Source organism: Bactrocera neohumeralis, unplaced genomic scaffold (genome assembly GCF_024586455.1).
Source record: "Bactrocera neohumeralis isolate Rockhampton unplaced genomic scaffold, APGP_CSIRO_Bneo_wtdbg2-racon-allhic-juicebox.fasta_v2 cluster10, whole genome shotgun sequence".
Taxonomy (NCBI): domain Eukaryota; kingdom Metazoa; phylum Arthropoda; class Insecta; order Diptera; family Tephritidae; genus Bactrocera; species Bactrocera neohumeralis.
The window spans coordinates 28,244,439-28,259,253 of record NW_026089623.1 but is presented as its reverse complement, the minus strand read 5'-3'; positions in this window follow the sequence as shown (position 1 = coordinate 28,259,253).

Here is a 14,815-nt window from a genome sequence, read left to right as displayed (position 1 = left end):
TTGCCACATGTATAACACCAAGAAAACCAAAGACGTTGATGATAGTCGTTTTCAACTAGTTGTCAATAGCTACAAAGCATCTGACTTAAATGCAAACTTTAATAAAAAAGTTGTAAACTTTGACGCTAGTTCAATACCTCCACGTAAAGCTGAACTTTACCAACAATTCTTGAGTGCTCATTACATTTCCAGTATCTGGAAAAATGCTTCACAGAAAAATCCGACGATGTTAAACCCACTAGAATATGGTTGGAAACAACAAGATACATCATACGTGTTCAATTGGTTTAAGGGAGACCAGCTACCATGTTTAGTTAGTGATCTTATTCAAGATATACCAGGTAATTTTATTATACTTACTATATGCTATTTTATATTCAAATTGTTCAGTTGGAACATTTATACATAATTTTCCAGACGACAACGAAGATGATGAACAAGATGACCAAGATGATGAGCATTATGACAATAGTAATGATTCCGACGACGAAATTAACGAATCATAATACGATGGAAAATTTATATATAAAAATATATCAATAAAAACTAGAAACATATTTTTATTAATACCAATTAAGTGAATGTTGTTATAATAGTTATTATTATTGATTTATAAACAACCCATCTTCCCCATTCATTATAATAAAGTAGTAAATATAATTTTGTTCTCATATTTTTCATAATACATATATCTTTTTCCATGCAGAAATTATCGAAATAGAAGTAATCACAGTAGGTACATATAATCACACTGTCAATATATATTGTCGTCTGCCGGAGTATTATAACCGGAGAAAACGTCTGCCGTTTGAAAAATAAACAAATAATAATACTATTACAAATAACATATATAAAAATCAGATTTGTTAAAATACTTTCGAAATTTTTTTTTTGCAAATTTCCAATAACGTCTGCCACGAGGGTATAACCGAAAAAATCGTCTGCCATTTATTTTTCTGGTTATATTTACCATATTATTTGTTGTGACCAAACGCCAGCTTTGTTTAAAATACTTGCGAACTTGGTCTGATTTACGTACCTGTCTTACCTGGGTGACGTCATAGCTACCTTCGCTAGTCTTAGCTGTTCCCCATTTCATGTAAGGTATGTAAAGAAGAGTCACCGAACAAAATATCATCTTTGGTAAAATACATGCACTCTGCCATTCACTGACTCTTATAGGGGGATTCTGTAACCAGTCTCTAGTCTCTATTTGACACATTTTGAGGTAAAGTCTCAATTTGAGACTAGTTACTATTCACTAAACAGTCTCAGTCTCTAGTCTCAAAACATTGTCTCAAATTTTGTCAGCTGGTAATAAGCAGGTCACAAACGTATTAAGAAAAGAGAAAACAAGCAATGGACGAAGAAGTCGCAGCTTTTTTGTTAATTTTAGAAACATATGAAAATGAAGAAAGGTAAGTATTGTATATATATCAAAACATAAATATATTTCTAGTTTCCATAATAAGTTTGGAATAAAAGGAGTGATTGGTGCTATTGACTGCACCCATGTTGCTATAATTGCACCGTCTTCGTCGCCTAACGCTATTCCACATGAATACATGAACCGAAAGGGTTACTATAGTATTAACGTAGAAGCGGTAGGTTAAATTATTAATTTAATATAATTAATATATGTATATATGAATTTTAGATTTGTGACGACAAATTTATTTTTCGCCATTTAAATGCTCGTTTTCCTGGCTCATGCCATGACTCCGGAATTTGGAGAACATCGCCGGCCAGAATAAAATTAATAAGGGAACATGTTGCTGGTTCATTTAAGTGGCTTCTAGGTGACTCAGGATATCCACTAGAGCCATGGCTTTTGACTCCTATATCAAACCCATCTGCACCAAATGAAGTTCTTTATAACAGAATCCATATAAAGGCCAGGAACATAATTGAAAGAGCCTTTGGTATTTTAAAGTCTCGTTTCCGTTGCTTATCTAAAGAGCGAGTACTGAGGTATACACCCTCAAACGTCGTGTTCTTAGTTTATACTTGCTCCATTTTCCACAACATTTTGCAAAAACATGGTATTTGTGACTTCGATGAAATCGACATGGAAAATTTTGAGGACTCTTCCTTCCTTGATAATTCTCCAGCTCAAACAAATCAGTATTACACTGCAGGAATAAATGCACGACGTAACTGCTTAAACTCTCTCACACAATCTTTGTAAATAAATATCTTTACAAATAAATATTTCATTTATATTTTCACAAAAAATTAATAAATTCATTTATTCAGTCTTTTATATGTATGTACATAACAATCATTAATACGAACATAAAAATCATTTAACTTATTCAGTTTTCTTTTATATGTATGCACATTATATACATTAATAGGAACAACTTAAAAATAATTTAACATAAACATATTCTTTGGTGTGTATGTACATTATAAACATTACTAAGAACAACTTAAAAATATCTTTTTAACTTAAACAAATATTTTATTAATTTTTTTTTTTTAAACAGCTTCCGATAGTTTTAAAATAGCACTTGCCATATTGTTCAAAGAGTCCGCAACATTTTGGAAGCATTGTTGCGATGTCTCTCTAAATTTTGCCTCTTCTTCGCTCCTCTTCTTCATTGTAGCCATCATGTCAGCAAACATTTCCTGAGAAGTCTGCCTTCGAGAACGTGACGTTGATGGCATCTCACTTACTGTCGGACTCTGCGGATCTAGATTGATTATAATGTCGTTCTAAACGAAAAAAGAAAACATTCCATTTTATTTACTAATAAAAAAATGTTTATAAACATATACGCAAAGATTTTATTTAATCATACCTCTACTCCAATAGTTGGGACATCAGGCAGCCCATCAACCACGGTCCTCCCCAGTGTTTCCATCGCCCGCTCTTCCAACTCGGAGGATTGAATTTCCTGCATTGGTCCTCCGCCTGTCAATATCCTACTTACTTTTGCCTCTCTTGCTCTGGTTTAAACACTGTAAAATAAACAAGATATTTATTACAATTGAAATATATACATATATATATAAGTGTATATGTATGTAAAGATTTACCTCCTTCCATTTGGTAGGCGAACGTGATGGACCCTTTAGAGCGTTTAGCTGTTGAGCAAGTTTGATCCACAGCTCTTCTAACCTTTTGGGAGGCGTGGGATCGTTCTTGTGGAGCTTCATTTCAGGGTGAAGCTCTAGAAATGCTAAGTAGCATTCAATTTGCTCTTTTGTTGTACGCAAGGATTCTGAAATTGCAACAGTTAATTATATACAAGTAAAAGAATATAACAGCAAATTTAATTTAACGTTTACTTACCTTTGTTTTCCATTTTGAATGTATTGACAATTCACTTATAGAGATCATCACAGATAATAATCGATTGTTGGTGTTTATGTTTTATACAAAACTCAATCAGGTAAAAGTAAAAAAAAAAATCAATTTCACATAAATTTTAGCTCTATAGTATTTCAAATACAAGATTTTATTTTTATTTTTATTGGTAATTCATCTTTTTTACTGCGTTAAAAATAATTTAATGTTTGTTATCGACAGTATTTTTTCATTCAGGTTTTATATACATCTCTAAGTAATAAAATGTGTCAGATGGTCAGACCTGTTCGTTTTCAGTTGAGAGACTCGCAAATTTTTAAAAAAATCAAAATCGTCTCAAGTCTCAAAAATTGTCTCTAACTAAAAATCTCAAATTTAGAGACTTGAGACTGTCTCACATTACAGAATCGCACGGTTAGACTAATAGCTTGTATATTGAACTAGAGGGACTGCCAGTTCATCGCTTTTTTTCATTCACAATAGCTACGATATTTCCAAAAGAAGGTAGTTGGCAATAACGATAAAGTTCATTTTGACAGATAAAAATGTAAGCAAACCAAGATTTCAAAATTTTGTGTTTTGTTTAAGTTAAAATTAATACAAATATGAACATTTGTTATACTTTTTTGTACTAATATTATCAAATGAACAAAATAAATATATTTATACAGTAATTTAATATCCCTTTTACAAATTGAAGAATTCAAACTAACCTACTTATTCAACACTTTAGACATTTTGAAACAAATTGAATATCAGCTGACTGTTCCTCTCCGCATTGGCAATACACTTCGTTTTTAAGCGAAAAATCAAATAGGCTAAGAGCGTTTTATTTGATCTTCATATTAGCTTGTGATGGTCAAATAAAACACACCTTATGTCGGCTATGTTGACACTTTTCTTCATTTTGGAGTGCTTAATTATTCAAAATTGACTTATGTTCTTTTGAAATACTACGATTTTTCGATTGGGCTGAATTTTCATAGCGTCGTATTTATATACTACATAAAATGGGATGAATCGAAAATCTAAGAAATAGTATATTAAGTACATACATATGTATATAAGCATTATATTGGGTGTACATAGAACATACATATAGAAGTAGTAAAGGAGTTCATATAAATGGCAATTAAAAAAAATACAGGTGGATGCAAGGATTTCCAGTTTCCATGTTGTGTTTTTTTTTTTTTCAATTTTATTGAAACTTTTTTACTCAATTCATTTTATTTAAAAATCATTTAGTCATCCACGAGCAATTGCGAAAGACTTCCTTGTGCAGCACAGAGTTATGAAAGACCAATATGAAATACTTAGAAAATATGCGTGATGGTGCGTCGCCGCTTCTTTTGTCTCTTGAGTGAATGGTTTGATTTTTTACAAATGGCATATTGAGGGACATATGGAGGTACATATTTACTCTACGTTCTTATATTTTGATATACTGTGAATCACTTAAGTTAGTATACACCTCACCTGTAGTTTTAAATTATTTGAAAACTGTGCCCAATTTAAAATCCAGCTCCAATCCTCGAAAAATACTGGACGTTCTCAGGTATTTAATGACACGGAATACCGTGCTCAAAAAATAAAAAGTGAAATTGAAAACGAAAACGGAATGGTAAAGGAATGTAATGCTCAAATGATTCGTCGCGTATTGTATTCTAAAAGTTGCCATGGCCGAAATATTAAGAAAAAGCCCTTTGTTTCCAAAAAAAATCAACGTAAAAGGACTGCCATCGCTAAAGAATACCAAAAGTCTGATCAACACTTTTGGAATAGCGTTATTTTTTCATATGTGAGCAAATTCAAAACTCATCATTCAAACGTTCTGCCTGATTTAGTCGGCTTCTCCTCCTTAATTAGCTGTCATTCGTATATTTCGGAAACATGATTGTTCATCAGGTTTATGCAAGAGTTTTTCGCCTGACTTCTCTACAGGGGTGCGAGTACAAGGACAACAGTACAAGGACAACTCAGCTGAGGTGTTAAACTCCGAGCGGAGACTCGCCGGATTGTCGATTATGTACTAATACTACACTCGACAATCTCACTTCGTTCTCCACTCATCTCTCCTGAATGGTGTTTAGCGAGAAGAAGTTTTCGTCTATGTAAGACACCTGGAGACTGTCCCCTGCCACATAAATGAAGGTATTTTCAGCTCGACTCCCCCCTGGTTGAGTTTGGACAGAGTTTTCAACGATTCATTTTGGGAACGGTTCATCTTCTGGCTGCTGCAGCCTTCTGGTACCGACTTTTCCTCAATTGATATTAAGATTTTTTTTCAATTACACCTCACTTTTGGCTACCTGTGTTTCTAGTTGATTCTCATGGTAACTTTAGAGGTTTACAGTTCTATATTTAGGACTTGTGTACTTTGATTGGTAGCCTCTGTTGATGTCACTACCGCCGTACTTAGCCTGATAAAACCGGTAAGAACCCTTAATCGTCTCCTAAGAGAATCTTGTGTTCATTGGGTTTGGTTATAGAGATCCGATAAGTTGTAATGTTTGTTTTTATCCTAGTCGAAGCATTAGTGGTGTAAATAGCGTTTGTAGATTTTACTGTTTTGTTGTTATTTCTGCTTTCGCAGAACACTATATTTGTCGATAAAACTCCAATGACTGAAGGGAGCAAAACGCTTCAAAACTTTAATTTTATCTAAACTGTAGATTTTATGTTCGAAACCCTTCACAAGGTCCCTTATTTTTTTTACTGGTTCCTACTTGTAGCTTCTCTAGTGCAGCTTCGGTATTTTAGTCCACATTCTCAACAAAACTTTCACCTTCCTATGGATTTGTACATAATAACTGATTAAAATAGTTTGAAATTATAAATAGAAAAGCTCTTTTTATCCAGTTTTATATTAATATTTTTTCATGAATAATAAATAATTTCAATAAAGTTCGATTCTCTTGCTCTTTGCAGCAGTTGAAATTTTGTAATACTCTAGTCAACCCTACTTAAAACCGTAATACCAAAAAACCTGAAATTCGACAACACTTTAACCCAATTGAGGGTCAAACCACTAACATAATATCACTACTTTTAAGAAACTTTATGTCACACCTTTTTACTATTATAAACGATTTAAAGTCAGGTGGAAAGTCGGAAATCAATATATAGAGTAAATGTTCTTATGCGGGTAGAAAAGGTATGAACAAAGTACGATATATTCAAGAAAGTGAAATATGCATTTGACTTGCGAATATTTGATGTCTATGTTTCTTTTTTATAGTTTGCAACCTGTTGCTACTGAGTATAATAGTTTTGTTCACCCAACGTTTGTATGTATCACCTAAAAATAATGGAGATAGATATAGGGCTATATATACATACATATGTATATATAAGAAGAAGATATATACATGATCAGGATGGCGAGAACAGTTGAAATCCGGATGACTGTCTGTCTGTCCATCCGTCCGTTCATGCAAGCTGTAACTTGAGTAAAAAAAAACGGATTCCTTATTATACAGTATCGGACCACTACCGGGTCCACAAAACACTATTAACCGAAAACGTATAAAATGCCATAACTAAGCACTGAATTAAGATATAAAACTGTAATTTGATGCAGGAGCAAGGGGCACCAGTGGGTACAAAATGTTGAGAAAGTGGGCGTGGCCTCGCCCTCTAATAACTTCCATCTATGTACATATCTCCTAACCTAATAAAGCGAGAACAACCAAATTTGCTCAGCGCTAATATTATACAACCTCCTACCGACAGTGTGAAAATTAATGAAATCGGAAGCTAACCCCGCTAACTCCCCATATATGTAACTATGTATATAATCTTGTTCGGCAAAAAGTCAGCCATTTGAAACAATCATTCTCGTAGAAGATACGTGATGTTTTTTGGGTCGTAATTCTGTTGGAAATAGAAATTATAGTAGTAAATTAAGTAGTAAACCCCAAATTAAGAACACTTGACCGTAAATTATTTTCTTAAATATTCAAATTCATATTTATATTTCTTATTCTTATTCATATTCATTCCATTTTTTAAATGAACACAAAAAAATAAATCCCCAAACCGTGCTAGTTTTCATGGACGATCTACACGTCAAAAGTAAGGTTAACAAGTAAGGAAGGGCTAAGTTCGGGTGTCACCGAACATTTTATACTCTCGCATGGTAAAGTGATAATCGAGATTTCATAATACGTCATTTACATATTTTTCAAATACCGTATTTTTGTAAAGTTTTATTCCGCTATCATCATTGGTTCCTAATGTTTATACTCGTATTATACAGAGAAGGCATCAGATGGAATTCAAAATAGCTTTATATTGAAAGAAGGCGTGGTTGTAAACCGATTTCACCCATATTTCGTACATGTCATCAGGGTGTTAAGAAAATATTATGTACCGAATTTCATTGAAATCGGTCGAGTAACTCCTGAGATATGGTTTTTGGTCCATAAGTGGGCGACGCCACGCCCATTTTCAATTAAAAAAAAAAACCTGGGTGCAGCATCCTTCTGCCATTTCTTAGGTAAAATTTAGTGTTTCTGACGTTTCTTGTTAGTCGGTAAACGCACTTTTAGTGATTTTCAACATCACCTTTGTATGGGAGGTGGGCGTGGTTATTATCCGATTTCTTCCATTTTTGAACTGTATATGGAGGATGGAGTCATGTGTAGAAGTTCACGCAAGTGAGGAAAGTTCTCTGATCGCCATTCACTTGGGAGTGGCCAGAAACGATTCTTTTACATATGGCTCAAGCAGCTCACAACTTCCGGTCTTTGACCAAGTATCCTCTGGGTAGCCTAAGAACATCCGTTCGAAGGCGAGCTAATGTGAGAAGGCGAAACATCCCCTGCTTAGGGTTGTGCGCTGGGTTTGGGACCCGCCACGTAAAAACACCCCAATGAGAAGAAAGCGACAGCCTCGGAAGAGAAACCCCCGTTTTGATGACGACCATGGCAAACGAAATAAGGACTACGAGATAAGGGCATGCACCTGGAATGTCCGGACCCTTAATTGGGAAGGTGCCGCTGCCCAGCTGGTTGATGTCCTCGCGAAAATAAAGGCTGACATCACCGCCGTCCAAGAAATGCGATGGACGGGACAAGGACAGAGAAGAGTAGGTCCTTGTGACATTTACTACAGTGGCCATATAAAGGAGCGCAAGTTTGGTGTTGGATTCGTGGTGGGAGAGAGACTCCGTCGCCGAGTACTATCATTCACTCCGGTGAATGAACGTCTAGCCACAATCCGCATCAAATCGAGATTCTTCAACATATCGCTGATTTGCGCCCACGCCCCGACGGAAGAGAAGGACGATTTGACCAAAGATGCCTTCTATGAGCGCTTGGAGCGCGCTTATGAAACTGCCCCCGCCACGATGTCAAAATCGTGCTTGGCGACTTTAACGCCAGGGTGGGCAAAGAAGGTATATTTGGCACTACGGTCGGTAAATTCAGCCTGCACGACGAAACATCCCCAAATGGGTTGAGGCTTCCGTGTGACTTTTTCAACCTTCTACTGGAGAAAATAATTCGAGTTGCAGAATGCAGAACCGGGAAGGTACCATTTTCTATAAAAGACAGCTGTTGGCATATGCTGATAATATTGACATCATTGGCCTTATCAACCGTGCCCTTAGTTCTGATTTCTACAGAAAGGATAAGGCAGCGAAGCTAATGGGTCTTGAGGTGAACGAGGGCAAGACGAAATACTTCTATCTCCTGTCATCAAATAAACAGTCATCGCACTCCCTACTAGGCACTCAAGCCACTGTTGACAGTCATAACTTCGAAGTTGTAGATAATTTCGTCTATTTAGGAACCAGCATCAAAACCAACAACAACGTTAGCCTCGAAATCCAACGCAGGATATCTCTTGCCAACAGGTACTACTTCGGACTAAGTAGGCAATTGAGAAGTAAAGTCCTCTCTCGACGAACAAAAACAAAACTCTGTAAGTCAATCATTATTCCTGCTATAAGTATGGTGCAGAGGCATGGACGATGACAACAACTGATGAGTCGACGTTACGAGTTTTCGAGAGAAAAGTTCTGAGAAAGATTTATGGTCCCTTTACGCGTTGGGTACGGCAAATATCGCGTTCAATGGAACGGTGAGTTGTATGAGATATACGACGACAGTGACATATGTAGTTCAGCGAATTAATAGACAGCGGCTACGCTGGCTAGGTCCAAATGGACGAAAACACTCCAGCTCTGAAAGTATTCGACGCATTACCCGCCGGGGGAAGCAGAGGAAGATGAAAACCTCCACTCCGTTGGAAGGACCAGGTGGAGAGAGACCTGGCTTCGCTTGGCGTGTGGCCAATTGACGCCACGTAGCGAAAAGAAAAAACGACGGGCGCGCTGTTATTAACTCGACTACAGTGCCTGGCCATCGAATTACGAACGGGCAATATTTTCGAACAGTTTCGAGTTTGATCAGCAATAAGAACTAAACCATCGCTCGTAATTTAACTTATTTCGGCTTTATTGATGCAACAATGATATTTTTTTGTCTTCGCTAATTGCAAATATATTTAATACTTGGTAACACTACCCTTATTCGCTAATACGGCTGCGATCCTATTAGGCATACTACGAATACAATTTTTTATTTTTGTATGCAAATCAACATCATTTTCCCATACGTCCTTGATGTTGTTTTGAGAATTGCAATGTTGTGTTTTTTCGTAGGTAAACCTTGCGTTTCAGATATGCCCAACAATTTTCAATTTGGTTTAAGTCGGGGGAATTCCCTGGCCATGGCAGCACATCCAAGTTCAATGAATTAATGCAATTCATGCTCGCTCTGGAGGTATGGCAAAGAGCACCATCTTGCATAAACATGTACTCTCTTGCCGAATACCTTAGCCTTTCCAAATATGGCAAAAAACATTTTCCAAAACATTTATGTATTGGTCAGAGTGCATAGTGCCTTCGACGAAGTGAATTGGGCCGGGTCCTTCGTCTGAAATGCAGCTCCAAACCATAACTGAAGGAGGATGATTACTCTAGGAATAATGCAAGCTTCAGAAAATCGTTCTCCTTTCCTCCTCCGCATATAATTTTCCACTTGGGTGACGGCCTCTAGACGGCATTCATCGCTAAAGATGACCTATAAAAAACGTAAAAATAAAAAAATTAAATATGTCTGCTTTAATTAAGGAAAAATTAAGAATGTAAAAAAAATGTGTGAATTACCTTGCTCCAATAGGTAGCGTCATAGGTTCTATGCAGCTTAGCCCATAAAACACGTATTTTCTGCATCAGCTGTGTTAATTTCGGCTTTTTAGCAGGCCTCTTGCACTTCAGTCCATTTTCGTAAAAACGTCTACGCAAAGTACGGCTCGAAATTTCCACACCACAGTCCCTAACTGCTTTTAAAATGCTTTCAGAAGTTGCGGTACGAACTTGCAAAGCTTTTCGAACAATCAACCGGTCTTCCCTGTCTGTAGTCTTCCGGAGGCCCTTGCAGTTGTTCCTGTTATTTCCGAAAACAGCCGCTTCATCACACCCCGCGCTTAGTTTTTTTGCCAATTCAGCTACCGATGTATACTCTTGCAACCCGCAAAAATCAAGTGCCTTCAGGTTCTGAAAAAACGTTGTATTATAATATGTTGCAACAAGAAAAAACGTTTACTTCGGCTGCACCGAAGTTAATATACCCTTCACAGGTGCATTTCTTTCAGTATAATAACTATGTTTTCAGTTTGTATGGAAGCTATATGCTATAGTAATCCAATCTGTACAATTTTTTCGGAGATTATATTATTACTTTAAGCAGTAATCCATGTCGAATTTCGTAAAGATACCACGTCAAATGCGAAAGTTCATCCGATATTACATTATTTCTATGAACAATAACTCATACTAAATTTCTTGAAGATATATCGTCAAATGAAGAAGTTTCCCATGCAAGCATTTGATTCCGATAATTCAGTTTGTATGGTTTGTATATGCAATAGTTAACCAATCTGGACAATTTCTTCGGAGATTATATTGTTTTCTTATAAAATAATCTATACCAAATTTCGTGAATATATCTTGTCAAATGTGAAAGTTTTCCATACAAGAACGTGATTCCGATCGTTCAGTTTATATGGCAGCTATATGTTATAGTGGTCCGATATCGGCAGTTCCGACAAATGGGCAGCTTCTTGAAGAGAAAATGACGTTTGCAAAATTTCAAAACGATGTCTTAAAAAGTGAGAGACTAGTTCGTATATATACAGACAGACAGACGGACAGACAGACGGACATGGCTAAATCAACTCAGCTCAACATACTAATCATTTATATATGTATATATGCACTTTATTGGGTTTCCGACGCTTCCTTCTGGGTGTTACAAACTTCATGGCAAACTTAATATACCATGTTCAGGGTATAAAAATATTGTACTGTGCAGTAACATGTTGCAGTGAAAGGATTCAACTTCAATATTCGAAGAAATTGTGAATTAACTGAAATCAAAGCATCTTCTTAACTTATATTAAAAATTATTTACTTTATTGCTATGGTTTTGTTCGCGTCAGCTAAAATTATATTAACAACATCTTCAAATGAGATATATGTACATATGTATGTACATATGTGATATAAACTCAACGAAAGAGGCAAAATTTTATATTTTGAATTGATGTGGAAAAAGTCAGCCAGAGAATTGGAATTGATTATATTAGGTATATCCGTATGAGGTTTGGACCAACGTCTAGACCAATTTTATTAAAAATCAGTGCTAAACTACAAACAAATTTAATATTTTGCATTCAACACATCTCAATTTCCTAAAAGTATGCACTATTTAAATAAATCTACCGAAATTCCAGAAGACGTCTGTATCACGTGACTGTCCAACAACGAGTTGAGAAAATAGATGAATCCTACTGCCCGATATGAATGGGTCCCAACAGCATATAACCGCTCAACGAGGGAAAGTAAAAAATATATCTATTGCGATTTATTCTGATAAGTGTTAAGTTGGGAAGGAAGTAAAATGGGATTCTGAGCAAGTGGTCAACATTACCACAAAACCACACGAAAATATTAATGGTTTTTTAAATATTACAGCCATTTTTTCGATTGACAGTATAAAAATGAATGTTAATTGTTCTGAAGCTTTGATGGACTTGCCCGAAGAAAGTAATTGAAGTACTAATGAATACAGAAATGGATGAATTCTTTACGAACGAAAAAAATACTATCTGGGTGCTATAGGAGGAGCTCTCAAAGTGTACGGTCACGCTCCGTGATTATTACTCAAAAGTTAAAGAAAAGAAAGCAAAACAAGTAAGGAGGGGCTCAGTTCGGGTGCAACCGCACATTTTATACTGCAACTTACAAGAATCAAAACCAGGAAAGGCCAGAGGATCGGGTTCCAAACAATATTATATATGAATATAATCTATATGTAACTCATACACTGACCGACATATTGGACATAAGATTAGTTAGAAAAACGAAAATCATTATGCCATACATACATATGTAGTATATCGGAGTTGTGGGTAGTATCGAAACGATTTTATTTGTGTTGGCTTAAGATTCATTAAGGTACCTCACATACTATCACCAATCATGGAGTGAAGTCAGCGGGATGTTCGAAAATTTTAATATTATTTATATTGAGGCTAGGATATACAATTCTAGCTACTTTAGGCTCAAAGGTTCATTATTATCAGTAAATAGCGCTCTTTCATTTTCATTGAGATAACTCACATATTGGCTAATGGTTAGACAGGCAGACACTCGGACTTCAATTTATGCCCGCTGAAAGTTGTCCAAATTGCTCGAAAAAATACAAAAGTCAGCTGGAAAAAATTGTATTGAGTATGTTTTGCAATTCAAATTTTTAGATATAGCCGGTATAAAGTCACCCGGAAGTTAGAAAACCTTTATATTGGGTAGATGGGAACTATTAAGCCGATTCAACCTATTTTTGACACACAGATATACTACTATGAGGAAAGGATATTCTCTTCTTAGTACTGGGGTACATAATCGATACCTAGAGGCTTGAACAGTTTTTGTTGGACTTGAACATTTTTTGTCATAAGGTGGCATACTCTATGGTCTCTGCCTCTTGAAAAAACCAACCTGGGTTAAAATTGTGCTATATGGGAAGTAGTCGTGGTTTTCGTCCGCTTTCGCCCATTAACGCACCGTGACATAGCATCGGGACGTTCGTCCCGAGATAAGTGATTTACCCAGCTCCTATGGATCCTTCTCATACCATCAAGAGTGTAAAATTTTTTAGTCTCTGACGAATTTAGTTATTGATTTGCCGAACTTTTTTTAGTTTTTATAACGATATGGGTAGTGGGCGGGGTTACCTTCCGATTTCATCCATTTTTACGCCGCTGAAAGGGTGCTAAATTGATTTATTGTGAACGAATTTGGTTATTGTAACTTAAGTGGTTTAAGAGATATTTACGATGGGCCACGCCCTCTTTTTCAAAGCTTTTAGCCCACAGGTGCCCCTTGGTACTGCGATCCCCTATGCCAAATTACAGTTCTATATCATTTTCGATTAATGGTGTTTTGTAGGTGTGGTAGTGATGCGATCTACGAGTGGTCCATTTACGAAATTCGCCTTACCTTTCTGATAAGGAAGTTTAGTTTCATCAAGACTTCGCAATTTTTACTCAAGTTACAGTCATCCTGATTATTTATATACATATATGTATATAACCCTATATCTATCTCGATTAGGTTCAGGTGATACGTTGAATCGTTAGGTGTCAAAAGCAACACAAAAGTATAAAAACATAAATAACAAGTAAGGAAGGGCTAAGTTCGGGTGTCACCGAACATTTTATACTCTCGCATGATAAAGTGATAATCGAGATTTCATTATACGTCATTTATATATTTTTCAAATACCGTATTTTTGTAAAGTTTTATTCCGCTATCATCATTGGTTCCCAATGTATATACTCGTATTATACAGAAAAGGCATGAGATGGAATTCAAAATAGCGTTATATTGGAAGAAGGCGCGGTTGTGAACCGATTTCACCCATATTTCGTACATGTCATCAGGGTGTTAAGGAAATATTATATACCGAATTTCATTGAAATCGGTCTAGTAGTTCCCGAGATATGATTTTTGGTCCATAAGTGGGCGAGGCCACGCCCATTTTCAATTTTTAAAAAACGCCTGGGTGCAGCTTCCTTCTGCAATTTCTTCCGTAAAATTTAGTGTTTCTGACGTTTTTTGTTAGTCCGTTAACGCACTTTTAGTGATTTTCAACATAACCTTTGTATGGGAGGTGGGCGTGGTTATTATCCGATTTCTTCCATTTTTGAACTGTATATGGAAATGCCTGAAGAAAACGACTCTGTAGAGTTTGGTTGACATAGCTATAGTAGTTTCCGAGATATTTACAAAAAACTTAGTAGGGGCGGGGCCACGCCCACTTTTCCAAAAAAATTACGTCCAAATATGCCCCTTCCTAATGCGATCCTTTGTGCCAAATTTCACTTTAATATCTTTATATGGCTTAGTTATTACACTTTATAGGTTTTCCG